The 14843-nt window shown below is 39.9% G+C and overlaps 1 protein-coding gene across 9 annotated transcripts in view; it reads right to left on the bottom strand.

The window, feature by feature from the left end:
- The window catches only part of COBL (cordon-bleu WH2 repeat protein), a 208781-nt gene that overhangs the window by 144139 nt on the left and 49799 nt on the right, over positions 1-14843 (bottom strand). The window lies entirely within an intron of this gene.

The raw sequence follows: 14843 nt of genomic DNA, 5'->3' as shown, positions 1-14843 counted from the left end.
CAATTATTCAGTCATGATTTAGGGTCTCATCCAGTCATGATTTCATCTATTTCTGACTTCAGTCAATGGTTGATACCTATTCATGTTACAGGAAGAAATGGAACAAACGCTGGGATTATTAAGTGTCCTTGTAATGTTAGCCACCTTTCCACAGGTCTTCTAGCGTCTTTTACTTAACTCTGTAACTAAAACCACTGCCAGCAATATCCTTGCACTTGCAGTCATTTTCCAATATCATGCCTTAATAAAAAATACTGTACAATAACATCAATTTATAAATGGAGCTTGTACTTTCAATGAAAACAAGTTGCCAGTCACTCCACAAAATAAAAATCCTCACGGCTCCATGACTTTCCTTTGAGTCATGAGTAAAGAGCAACTAGATTCTAGAAACTCTGAATAACCCACACACCCACGCTACATGCATCCAAAAGAAGATCATTTTCCAGCAGACATTTGTGGACTCGTTACTAACGATCCAGCTGCTAATTTAGCATCTGCTCTTGTTCTCAGGTTACCAGCAGGTCCCTCCCTACCCCACGACCCAGCTCTGAATGGGTTGTACTCACGCACAGCTTTGCTTCTTTAAAATACATGGGTATATTTAGCAACAGTAAGCGACTTTACAAGATAAGGAGGAGGCATGGTTCAGATTAAGTAGGTAAATAAAATTCAATCAAATTAATCAAAACCAGGCTTCACAAAACAAAAGTCTTTGATTTGGTCACTTCAGGAAATATCTGAAAGAGGAAAATAAAGCTTTGTATATTAAAACTTAATCTAGAAGAAAAAAAGAGAATAATTTTTCCCCTTCCCTTTCTCTAAAAGGCAACTTGCTGCAGTTTATTTAAACTAGAATTTCATCACTACAAAACCAAAACATGCAAGACACACCATGTATTTTTTGCTGCATAAAGTGAAAAATCTCCTATTTTCACAAGTTGTTTTATTTTAAACTTGATTCAGACATTAGAACATTACTTTCAGCTTTGCTGGAAAATGAAACAGCCACCAGTAAAGAAAATTCCTGAGCTCTAACTCAAGACTAAGTCAGTTTTGTAGACAAGAAAGTCCCTGCTCTTTGTATATTACATTTAATTTCATTACTAAAACTGAACGTCATGACTTATATAATGGTATCATAAAGTTACACAACAATCACTTGTTTTAATTATTAAGTTTTGGGATGGGGTGAAAAAAGTAAGGTACTGAAGTACTAAACCAATATAACTTCAACTACTATGTCCATACAAATTGAGCCATTTTGTGGCAATTTAATGCAATGAAGTATTAAATGCTATTTAAAAATGAAAATACTTTTCACTGTAAAAATAATAAATGCATTACCACCTACTCAGTTCTCTCATTTAAGTGTTCATTGAAATACTGTTCTATTAGAACAGATTTCTTCATGCAACCTGTAATGAAGACAGTGCATTTAGGATTAGACTGATTTAAGCACAGAGACATACTCAGACATAGTAAATGAACTGATGCCAATATTTAGATCTTTAACCAGAGGTCATATGGCTTGTTTTCAATTTTATGTAATTATAAAGGTGTGTATCAGAACACAGTCATATTGTCTAAGCTTGAAAAGAGCTGGAATCGGACTGAGAAAAAAAGTAATTCTATTCTTACCTAACTCCTACCTGTAAACTTAAATCTAAGGGTTTTAAGTGTTTCTTCTAACATGCTGATTGTAAAATTTACATCTAATAATGTAAACTTTATGAACCTTACTATACCCTGACAAATTAACTTGTTATTTCATTAACACATTTTCGCCCTCAGTTTTCTGCAGCACAGGAACGCTCAGTGAGAGAACAGAGCAGAGAGAACTAAAGGTGTCTGGGGGAAAAGGGGGGGGGGGGGGGGGGGGAAGACAAGCAGCTTGAGGAAAGCAATTTACCTAACTGTGCACTTCTAAACCTTTCCTTTATCATATGCCCAACTGTGTCTACATGCACTGCCTGTGTCTGCTGGGTTCAGGACTCACTGGGCCAATGTCAGCAGTAAGAAGACACCATTAGAGACATCAAAGCACTGCTGAATGAAAGCCACGGCTCCACCGACAGCTATGGGCTTGCAGATGAGGCCTGGAGGGACCAACAGCATGAGACAGAGGACACCATGGCCACCAGACAGCAAGCTATGGCAGAGGGAGCTCCTTCCAATGGTTTTATAATGAACCCCTGAGCAGTGATAACTTTACTCCAGATACAAGTTCAAGTATGCAATTCTCCTCTTGTGTCATGCCACAAAATTAGAAGCTTGCAAGAGAAAATAAAAAAAAAAAGCCAGGAGTAATAAACTTAACTATCAAGGGACAGTTTCATGTTTTCCCAGCGTTGTCTCCAAGCAAGCATTACTTACTCTGAGCTCCCAGGGATGTACATGTACTTTCAAGCAATTTTAATAAAACCATGAAAACTTGAATTCTACCACTTGTGCCATCAGCAGGCACTAGCGCCGAACGACAGAAACACGCTGACCGTGTCTTGTAAGCACTGAGCTATACAAACCAATACAGAATTTCAGGCGATTTTGAGTCTGCATCAGATGTCAACACGGCTGCACCCTACCGTGCAGCAATAAAAATGGATATCCCTTGGCTCTCATCTTCCACATGCATTTTGAGGAACACAAGCCACCTTCCAAATTTTGTTTCAACTCACAGTACCACCCCCCCAAATAAGGACTGCTTCATCGGGGAACACTTAAGTTTCCCCATGCACAGTAAATTTTACAATCTATAAGCTTGCATGGTTTGTCAGATCATTATCCTCATAAATTCATCCATGACTGCAACATTTGCTTGATGTAAACAGATTGCAGAACAATTCTCAAAGGAATGGCATAGCTGTACGACACAGTAGACACGCTGGCTCCAAAAGCAAGGTCCCATACGGTAGCATTTATTTCCATTATTACTCCACACACACTGCCCAAAGCACAGCTTTTAATCTCCCATCTGCAACTCTGTGTGAAACACAAACACATTAATGCAGAGATAGGCTGCAGTATTCAGAGAATCCTAAAATAGTCACACATTTGCTTTAAATGCCAAGACAGTCTACCAAACCAGCAGGATGAAAAAAGAATCTATTTCTTTCTATGAGCAGTAAAATGGATCATGCTCATTCTTCTCTGTGCTACCCATTGGTACAAAGTCTTGCTAGTGAGACCACCTGTATGCAAGGCCCTGAGCTGCACATGAAGCATCTGTACCCTAATCCTTCCTCACACTGCTCCTAAGCAATTGCACACGTACAACTCACCAACATCACACAAAGCAGCGTTCAGAACCACTCCTGTGTGGAAGTCTCTACACCCATATAATTTAATTCTGAAGAACTGAGGCCTTTTCTGTGATAAGCACTATGGAACAAATCGCAGGCACCTCAGAAGGCACAAAAGGAACACAAAGAGCCCAATTCACTTAGTTCCCCGAATTTCATAAGACAACTTACCTGGCTGCTGGAAGATAAGGCAATACTATTTTTATAGTCTCTTAACTGCATCACTATAGTACAATTCAGTGCCTCTGAACTTAACTGTTTTTCTTTCTGTACACAGTGACAGTAACCTCAGTAACCGGAAAAAGCAGCATAGAAAAATGACAAAAGTCTCTCTAAGACTTTTAAGGTTTTAACCTTAAATAATGCTTGGTGAAAGCAGTTTAATGCAGGAAAACACCTGTTGCTGATTTAGGGGTTTGTCTTTTAATAAACAGATTGGGAAGCTTATTGAAGATTTATAAATATTTTAATACTGTTGCACTGGTATAGCCAGGTGCTAAAGGGGGCATGAAGGGGGGGGTTTGTGATCTGAGCTTCCACATTATGTTTTCTCCAAGTAACTCTGCCCAATTCCCAAGCTGGGAAGGAAAATTCAGTCTCCATGCTAGTGTCATGTTTGTTACCATCTGCTTGGGAAGAAAGAAATGGCACGAGCTATAGATAATTTCTCCAAGATTAATCAAAAGGCTGAAGTACAAAAGATACATTCTTGCTTCTCTTTTATAGGGTATCTCCCTTTTGGATCACACACTTGAAGAGCTGATCTGTACCAGAGGCTGACACACATGTCCTCTAGAACACTGACAGAACACGGCTCGGCTCCCAGTCACTGTACGTGGCCTCCTATTCAAATTTGGCATCTAAGTTTTGTACACAGAGGCTACTTCAGAAAAGACAGCTTAATATTTTATATACAGCATGATGCTGTTTGTCCTGTAACAATACAGGTAAGTGGGAATTGACATTAAAAAATAATGACTGAAAACTGTTCATACATACACCACTTTTTAAAAAAGGTTAATTCCCTTCACTTCCAAAAGAATCCAGTGTTGCCAGTTTCTCTTCAGGTAAATTTAAGCTAAACTGTAAAATATTAAGTAGTTTAAGACCTTCCCCCCCTCCCCCCCCCGCCCCCCAACACTTCGATACTAAACTGAATTTAAAAATCTGAAATCATTCTCAGGTCGCAAATTAGTATAGAAATAATTGGCAATGCACCGCAAGCAGTATTTCTTTCCAAGTAACTCATTATGAAAATGAAGCAGCATGGGGAATTTACGGTGCTTTTCATGGCAAGAAACCCATGGTATCTGTATAAACAGGTTTTACACTTCAGGCAGTTTTGTATTTGTAAAATATTTTCCAGCAGACCTAGATCTCAATTTTAATAGGAGAAAGTATGGTATTTAACCACTTGAATGCAAAGAGATTTCATTCCAAAATAACTATGGCTAATTTGCGAATACACAATAATAAACAATAAACAATTATATAGATGAGCACTATTCTTAATTAAGGCTGGCGTAATGGCATGACAAGTTGTGGGCTTTTCAAAAAAATATTACCACTACTTGGTCTTGCAAAAAGAGCAAGTGAAAACAGAAAGAAGTGACCTCCTTACCCTTAATCAGTATGAACAATATATTGTTAGTGTCCAAGAGATCTTTAGCTGTAAAATACTAGTCAAAATATGGCACTTCGAAGTTAACATCGTGTAAATAAAAGAAGTAATCACTTTTTGGTGAGAGTATACAAGGGAATATAGGCACTGAACTCACCTGTCTTTACCTAAACATACAAACCCACACCCTCCTTTTACTTCAACATAAAATAAAAAACAGAACCCCCGTAAAAAGACAAGACCAGTGTGCACCCGCAACTATTTCACCGATCTGCCCAACTGAAGCCCATGCCGGTCCCTCTCTCACCTGTTCAATGCAGCAGCAGACCCAGAGATTTCAGCCAAGCTGCTCGCGATTTGCTCACCTCAGTCTGGCAAGTGAAGCAGAGCAAAAAAAAAAAAAATCCATGGGCCCTTCGGCTTGAAAGCTGAATATTAAGGCAATGGTCACATAGCCATGCCCACTCTCCTCCATGCTAAACGGGTCACACAAATTCAAGCTGCTTCACAGCACTGACCAAAGCTCCATTTCCAATATTGCATTAAACAATTAACCAGTGTTTTTGCAGTTCTTCATTCTCTGGCAAGTTCAAGCAGACTCTGTTCCAACAGAGTCCAATAAACCATGGGAACAGACAGACTCTGACTCCGCACAGCCCCTACTAGTCATTTTGTACAATACCACACAGCCTTTAAAATAAAAGGGGGGGGAGGGGGGGGGGGCGGGGAAGGAAATGCATCCCAGGTTTGCTTATATGAGGCTGGAGGAAAACAAACCTTAAAAAAAACAGAAAGAAACAACACAGCTGAGCCAGGAGAGTGAAGACCCTGTATTTTGATCCTGGCATCAAGCGCTAAAACCCACTGAGACACTGTTTATTAATCACCAAACAGAACTACTGAAAGCAAAAAAATAAAATAAAAGCTTACATCCACTAAGATTATTTCAAAAATTCACAATTTTTGTTCTTCAAAAAGAAGAATCCTTCACCAAAAGTATAATCAATATTCTTTAGAAAAGTAACATTTCTGATTACTGTGAAGTTGAAAACTGGGTAAATAAGAGTTGCAGAATAACTAACTGCACTTTCAGGAAAGTATTTTCTTGTTTCTTAAAAATCCATGCAAGAGTTTGAAGGGGAATTTAATTAACTGTGTTTGCTTAGAAGTTAAGAAGTAAAGCGATTTTACTTTCATCATGAAATGGTTTAGTCATCAACATGCAGTTCTGTGTGACTGTCTCTTTCTAGACAGTTTTATGAAGTTGGTACAATCTACAAGACTTGAAATGATGGGACAAAGTAAGCCATTTAAATTTATGACTTAAAACTACAGAATAACTTTTTTATCCTCCTCCTAATACACAGTAATTCAGAAAATCCACAAATCTCTGAATTTAAGATTACTGTTCTAATTTACCCATGTAAAAACTGAGGCATAGCTGTCATCTTTTTTTTCATTTTCTTTTTTTTTTTTTAAAATTATTTTTAAGTTTTATCTTGGTCTCTCTGTTCAGCACACATGGATACACCTGTTGTTTGCCTTACAATGGAAAAGCTAGGTTTGATAAGAACAAAGTAATTCCGCATTAACACATTATATTCAGGAATAACAGACTTGATCTTAAGATAGCAATCCTTGACTTACTAGCCTAAGTGTTGGGAGTAAAAACGTCTTCTGGTTTATAAAAGCCCGGATGGAGTTCAAGGATGATCTCCTGGCACACTCTGGTTTCTCCCCAGCATCCTTGTGCTAGGCTGACCTCAGGCAAGGCCACTACGACACACAGCCCAGTGCTGGAGGATCCACAGCTTCCCTGGGTACAGGAAGGGTTCGGGACTCACTGAGGACAGAAACTGGTCCTAGTTTGTCCCTGTCTGGACAAGGCACTGCCCAGGGAATGAAGCTGCACAACAAACATTAAGAAGCCAGAAAACAAGGCAGTAAATAGACTGTGTGTCTCGAAAAGCACAAGGTTATGCACATCTGACATCGTAACGTTATTTTAGCATGCAGTGCTGCTCCGTGTTGCTATGAAATGACCAAGTGATTTGCATGGGCAAAGAAACAGAGATAATTAAAAGCAACCAAGATAAATAATTGCATTAATTACAACATTGGCAGTTTAGCAACATGATCTGACCTATTTGTAGCTGTATTTAATGAATTGGTAGTCAGTGTTAAGAGCACCTGAGGGTGTCACAGTACCAAGATTTTAATCACAGCAGAAGCCAAAGGCTGGTCTCCTTCCCAACGAGAAAGCCTCTTCCTTGCAGGGACTAATCAGAGCGTTTGTCGAGCAACAGCGAGCAACCCCACCAGCCCCATTAGAGCAGAGAAAGCTGTACTGACACTGAAACATGAGCTGTACCCCCAGGGAACCCAGGAGTAATTTATTTGGTATCCATGAAAGTGTAGGCTTGGTACCAAGTACCATGAGAAGTTACTCAAAAAAAAAAAAAAAAAAGGAACCTGGATTCACACCAAGGATATTTCCTCATCAACACCCAGAACCATTGCTGTGCAGTTCAGAAACAAAGCACTGCCACAGGACGAGAGATTGAATGAAAGCACAGAAAAGAGGGTTTTTTCCCAATTTGGCTGAAATTATTTACTGATTTTGGAGACTCCCCTCATGACACACTGAGACAAAAACAGAAGGCAAAATACACAGTAAGACCAGACATGCCATGCTTGATATATTTACCTAAGTGGTATTTTTGCTGCATATGCAAAAAAAATGACCTCAAACAAAAAAGAAAAATGCAGAAAGAAAAAGCTATCTAAGCACAGAAGTGAGAATAAGTTCTATTATAAAATAACTTGGATTTTTATGTTTTTGGAACCTGCTAAGCAGGGGAAAAGTAATGATTATTATACCTCAAAATAACTCTACACACAGAAATAAAAGAAAGGTCACTGTTTTAAAGGGTTTTGAACAGAATTCACTGCTTTACTTTCTCTTACATTAGAAAGCTGCTGCCATAGCTCCCAACAGGCCTGCAGGGCAAGCACAGGAGAATGCCCACTGCAGGATGTGGAGGGCAGGAAGGAAGAGATGAGCTTTTGAAACAAACGTCATCTAGGTAATTTAAAACAGAGCTCTTTGCAGCTTTCCTTTTGTGTCCCTAGAGCAATCAGCTTTGACCAAGCTGATTCTGCAACTGGTGGATCTTACACACACCACACAGCACGAGGACTTTCAAACAGCCTCCAAAGGACAAACTCCTGCTCACATCACCATCACACCATCTCCTGGCACCACATAACACAAGTACCCAAGAGAAATCCAGCAGTCTTGCCCCCGAAAATCAAACTGCCTTTTCAGAGGAAATGAGACCAAGCAGACTAACAGGAACAACCATCAAACCTGGGGGATAGTGACAACTGATGATCAATGTTGCATTCGTACTCAAGCGCTTGAATTTTGTTGTTCTCTAGTCTAACTGAACCATCGAAAAATTAACAAAACGCAGTAACATAAAGCAGTTTAATAATGTCTTAGTACAAACGTTAGCACATGTTTATTAAAAAAACATTTGAAGGTTCAGAAAGCATCTCCACAACTGTCCATGCTACGTGTTTTAAATCTCTACATATTTGTGTGGTCTTAAAAAAAAAAGTCATTAGCCCTCTATTAGTTCTACCCTTTTGGCTCAACTTCACAATGAAATGTCATTAACAGTCGATCAGATCAGCATGCAGTTATATAAATAAAACTCAGCACACAGCAAAGGAAAACAGGTAAGGTAAACATTGAATCGTACTACTTGTTAGTCACCTTTGGTGAAAACATAAAGTAACACTTACTCGATTAAGTACTTCTGGATCGGTACTTGAACTTTACCGTATGGCTATATTTAGAACACTGATAATATAAAATGTAATTTTCTTGCTCAAGCTCCATGCCAGTGGTATCACTTTGCATCTTAGCTGTTTGTTGAGTAACAGAAGTTTTACTGGTACCACCACAAAATGAGAATGGCTCTCAAAGACCTCATTTTCTTCTAGCCTTTGGGTCACACTGCTAGAGCTTGCTACAGAAACATTGGCTGCAACACAACAGCTTCAGGAATACTGAGGCTTAGATCTGACTTCTTGCTCAAAGAAGAAAGGGCTCCAGGTTGCCAGGTGGTCCTGGCAATTCGGTGTAGTAAAAGCTACTGCCGGCTTAATCCTCAGCCCTTCCTGTGCCAAGCAGGTCCACGGGGGTTTTCTATAAGCAAGCTCCCTAATTACCTGGCTGCTGATTACTTGAGGTGAGGAACTCTCCACAACACCCTGCTGTGCTGTTCCACTTTGCAAACACCACAATAACATGGAAAGACAGAGGCAGAGCAACTCACAAACCAACCTTAAAACTTAATGCACAGGTCAATCACCTCTAATAAATATAAGACACTGGAGAATAAAGAACCAAACCCAAAAACACAGTCTGTCTTCTGCACTCTGCAAGCACCTCAGGCCTAGCTTACAGCAAGCTCTCACTTCATTTGCACCTTTCCTACCTGCTTTAATGATGCTCACTGCCCAATTTAAAAAAAAAAAAAAAGTCAGAAAAAAAAGTATACCAGCATTGTATTATTTTTTTGACTACCACAGAAAACATTTCATCACTGAAACTGCCAGAGGAGACTGCTCTCTTCTCTTCCATACAAGGAACACACAAAACACAGCTTAACATGCAAATTTCAGGTTGCATTTACAGGGTCAGCAGTAAGAAACTAAATTTTTTGTCCTACTGTAGTAAGAACAAAGCAACATAAACACAAAAAACATTCTCAGTGCATTTTCTTTCCCATTTCTCCGATTATGATGATCACTCTGTACAAACACAGAGCACCTTAGGCAGCTCATGAGCTGGAGGATTAATGAAACCAAAAAGACAACACTTCTGGTGCAGGGGACTAAAGCAGGTATGAGATGCTGTGTGTCAGTGCCATCACAGCACAGCCCTGCCACACAATCTTTGTGACTCACTGCTTGGCATGGGTTAAGTCCCTGGCTCATCGCTAACACTCTCATGCTGAAACTATGACAACAATACACTATTCCCAGCACCATTTATTTAATAAGCAGCCTGGCTCACTGAGCAACTAACAGCTCTGGAAACACTCTATACATTAAGAGGATTAATAAGGGTCGTAATTTCCATTAGCTGGAAATGCAGCTACTTTTAAAGATGCTTAAATCATAATTTCAGTTGGAAACAGATTTTAAGTCTTTTCCCATTCCCAGCTTCTAATGCAGGGGCTGGCTTAACCCACTACAGAAAATTCAATTTCTAAAGACCCCTCAATCTCTTAGAAGCAGCATTAAAGTGTGAAAGCTGTCAGTTTTCATGGAAATCACAATGCCAGAGCAACACAAAAAGCTGCACTATACAGAACTTTGCCGTTGCCAGAAAATCAAGTGTTTGCTGATGCTAACAGAGTAGCTAAAGGCCAGACACAGGGGAATACTTGTTAAGGCACTGAATTGCGATTCAGGAGAAGTGAGGTACTTCCCCAATTCTGCCACAGGCCTCCTGGCTGCTTTCAGAGCAGCTCATGTAAATGTGTCCACACTTTTGCCTATGTAAATAAAATGGAGTCTCCTACGTGTATTTCTTTAGCCCAAAAGAATATTGTTAGGAAGCCTTCATAAATGCTCGTAAGATAATTCAAGTTTGTGATAACAGGAGTCTTAAGTAAGATGTTTAAGAATAAATACATGTATTCAAGAAACCTTATTCCTTTGAATGCAAAAAAAATCCTTTCATTCTGGCCACAATCATGCACTGTGATCTGAATTACTCAGCAAAGAGCAGCACAGCACTTACCTAGCAAGATTAACTACGCACAAAGCAGCCATGTTTTTACTGAACTGACTTCAAAATAAATACTTAAAAAGTTGTTCTTCCTAAACGGTCAGCATCATCTAAAAGTGCACCTATGACAGTGCTCTAGGTTGTAATTACCCCCACACACACACCCCACCTTTATCTAGTGCAGCATCCTGAAATTCACTGTAATTAGTGCAACTTGCCCAGATGGGGTGGTAAAGTAAAATCTGTCCCATCAAAACAAAGCAGTAAAGTCCATTCATAAAGGCAAGCAGCTTGACTAAGATGTAAACTTACAGGAGCAAAACCTGCAGAAAAATGAATCTGGAATTACAGTAGAAAGATACGAAGAACAAATGAAACAGGTGACAGCACAAAAGAGAAGGTTCAATTTCATCTAACAGTGGCAGGAGTACCTTAAGAGAGCAAGATGAAAAAATACAAAAGGTACCCATGGCAAAGAAAATAATGAGAGATGACTGGGAGACTGGGAAAGTGAAAACAAATCCTGAATATTCTAGACAGCCCAGAAATGGAAGAGACTTTAAGAAGCCATCTATTTCATCCTCTACTCTGGTACAAGACATCTGAAAGAAAGCAGAAAAAAAAAAAGGGGGGGGGGGCGGTGTGGGCAGAGGGGTAGGATAGGAGAAATGGGAAACTGGAATTCAGAAAGGACAGCTGTCAGAAATGGATTGCATTGCGTTTATCTCACCATTTAGCTTATTCTTACAATCAGCTTGCTTATCTTCAGCAATCCTAAAATATTAGTCATGACTGAAAATACAAATGTCTTCCAATGTATTAGCTCAACAGTTATATTCATATAGCAAAAATTGCCTTGTTTCATTTTACACAATAGCAAACACAATTCTTCTGTTACCATTACCGGAGTTTTATTTAATGTGACGTAACTCCACTGACACAGAAAGAAATACTTCAGACCCAAACTACTTGTAAGAGGAAGACAGGGCTAGCGTTGCCTACAGTGCCAGAAAAATGTGTTACAGAGAAGCTGGTTGTCTTAGGTGAACACATAAGAAGCACCATCTGAATTCTGCGGGAGCAGTACACATACAAACAGGGACACAACATGAAGGACAACGCCAAAAGCACAAGCATCAGCCTTGCAAGTGGCCAGGGCAGCAATCTTCAAAGCCGGTACCACACTGCCACTCTACATTTCTAATCACAGTCATCACCCTTTGCCATCCAGTACTCTGCACATCACACAGAAATCTTATATAAATACAAAATAGAGGAAACAAACTGCTCAGTTTTCCAATCTTGATTTAAAAATTAATTACATCATTGTTTCTTTATACTCTAAATCTTCTAACAACTGAAGGTAAGTTAGTATGGTGCAAACCAGTGTTACACAGACATTCACGTAGATGCTCTGTGGACAACAGTGCCCTCCAGGCTTTTCCACACAAGGTTTACAAATAATACCCTAAACACAAGCATAACATTTTTTTTTTTTCGTTTTTTTAAAGCTGGACATGCAGTTGCACAAAGTAAACCACTTAACTAAGTGGAATAGGCATAAAATAATAGGAAGAGGTTTCAGCAAGTTGAGATGCACAACTTGCTCTGTACCTGAGGGTTTGCTTTCTGAGGCTCTGCATGTAAATGTTACTGATGTTTCACAGCCTTTACTGGACTTCCAGGGTCACTTCAATCCAGCTGATAAATCCCTCCAAAGTAGGTGTGCTAATATATGCCTGTATTTCTTAGTACTGTAAGGCGCTGTGAGGTAGGGAAGGAAACTGAAGCACAGAAAATAAAGGTCCTACTGAAAGAAAGTGCTCATACATCTTCTTTAATATAGAGGCTTTCCCCACATTTGCCAGGCTCCAGTGGAAGCTTTTCTGCACTTAAGACGTAAAGGCATAGAGAAGGACCCATGAACTGCTGGCTTCCATGGGAGCTGGAGATGCTTTCAGTGGCAAGGGAGGATGGTCTGCACTTTGCCAGGCTCCAAACAGTGCAGAACACCACTGATCCTCCAAGTCCTCATTTCAGGCTTGAGACTGATATGCCACTTAGGACTAACGCACATCTTTTGTCCTTATTATGGTCAAAAAGACACCCAGAGAGGCCTATCTCCGCTCTCCCTAACAAAGTAAGGCCAGATGCGGACTCCAAGGTAGTAGTTTTTAAACAACTGTATTTCTCATTTCTAGCTGTTGCATGATTACAGAATAAATGCTAATTTCTCCTGCTGCTACTGATTATCTTAACTTTACCTTTTTAAGCTAAACTAAATTTTAATTAAATAAAGCATTATGGACTTGGTAAAGCTTTACAAAACTCGTGCCTAACAATTAGTAATAATAAAATTCTTGTTGCTGAAGTCTGCGGTTATTTTTGAAGCTGAGAAATAGGAAAAACCCTACAACACCAGCACAAACTGCAGTTTGCCATTTAAAACAAAAAAAACCACAATAGTACTCTACTTTTAAATGTGCGGTCCTCAAGCAGCCATGCTGTGAAACACACATAGTAAGTTTATCTGTGTAAAGCACACAGCAGAGCTGCTATACCCTGCACCAAATGATACATAAAATTTGTTCACTGTTTAACGAGGGCAACTTGTAATGTTGCTGTTAATAATTTACATGGAGACAAGCTCTGCCTAAGTTTTGTTAAAAATTGTGAAGATGTGGTCACTTTAATCTCCCTTTCATAACTGTATGATAACCCAATCAATAAGCTGGAAACATGTGCAGCATTTCTTCCACTATCAAAGGAAAGTATTCCTGCCACCACAGGGGCCTTAAAAGCCAGCGTTCCCTGGGCATGCTCCATAAATGCAGCTCACATCTGGATTCATACAGGAACCAACAAGGACAGATGAAGCTGTTCTCTTGCCACACCTTCTTGGCCCTAGCAGACTTCCTCGCTGAGGGAGTAAAACCCAATCAAATGGAACCAAACCTTCACCAGTTTCCCCCGTAGATGTTAGCAACTCAGGGAATTAATGAACCATCTAGTGAAGGCTACGGCCAACAGCACAGGCACCTCCAGGCTGGGAACCTCCAACTTGCAAAAAAAGGCAACAAGCAGTGTTGCAAGGCTGAAATCAGCTCAGACAGGCAGTTCCCTAACCAACAACGGTGCACACAACAGCGCTGCCATCATGTTCTACAGGAGTGGATTAGCATCCACATCCTCTGCAGCAGAATACTGCAAAGCACATCTTCACTTTAGGACTGCCCCATATGCCTCCTTGAGCCATGTCAGGAGCAATCTGAGTGAAGTTAACATAATTTAATGTTAACACAGTTACTGTCATTTCTGTTCATACATGTGATAGCTGAGTCTGACCACAGACAGGTTTACGCAGATGAAACTGGCTGCATAGGATTCAAGTTTGCTCAGCAATGCCCTCAGACTCCAGTGCTCATTTCCAAGATGCACTAACAACACACTTTCTCATTGTGAACTCAAACTCTTTAATGAATCTTTGGCTACCGAGCAATCAAGACAAATATTTAAACAGCACTGCTTTGAGAAAGGCTAGTTACTCTTCAAAGGACACGCGTAAATTAGCATCCTAGATCTCTTTGTCAAGATTTTAGAAAGCAGCTCTACTACTGCACCTACTAAATACAGAAAGAGGAGGCACATTATATCTACTGCTTTTCATAGAAGGTTAGCTTAAAAGGTCATGATCAAACAGGCTCATTTTTCACTGGAATTAAGCATTTTATTTACAGAAAGGGCAGCAAGCTATGTCATGCTCTGCAAGTCAAAGAAACATTGCACACATACGATTTCATTACTACAGCACTAGCAACGGCATCTTCACCCGTCACTCCCTGTTCTACTTTCTGAGTTAGGCACTACAAGACTCCCTAGCAAACTAACGACAGAAACAAAGGAAATTAAACCTAACAAAACTGCTGTAGCCCACCAGCACGTCCTTTAAAGCTGTTTTATACTTAGCTGAAAATTAATTTATGGCACAAACATTAGAACTAAAAATGGAAAAGCTGCTGAAGCAGCTACAGCCTTTTCCAGCCCGTGCAGACAGTGTGAAGTAGAGCAGCAAATCGCAGCGCACAGACCGCGCAGCTCTTAGAACTTGCCC

The sequence above is a fragment of the Falco peregrinus genome, chromosome 3 (genome assembly GCF_023634155.1).
Source record: "Falco peregrinus isolate bFalPer1 chromosome 3, bFalPer1.pri, whole genome shotgun sequence".
Classification (NCBI taxonomy): Eukaryota; Metazoa; Chordata; class Aves; order Falconiformes; family Falconidae; genus Falco; species Falco peregrinus.
Note: the sequence above shows the minus strand (reverse complement) of the source record. Positions and strands in the feature narration are given on the sequence as shown.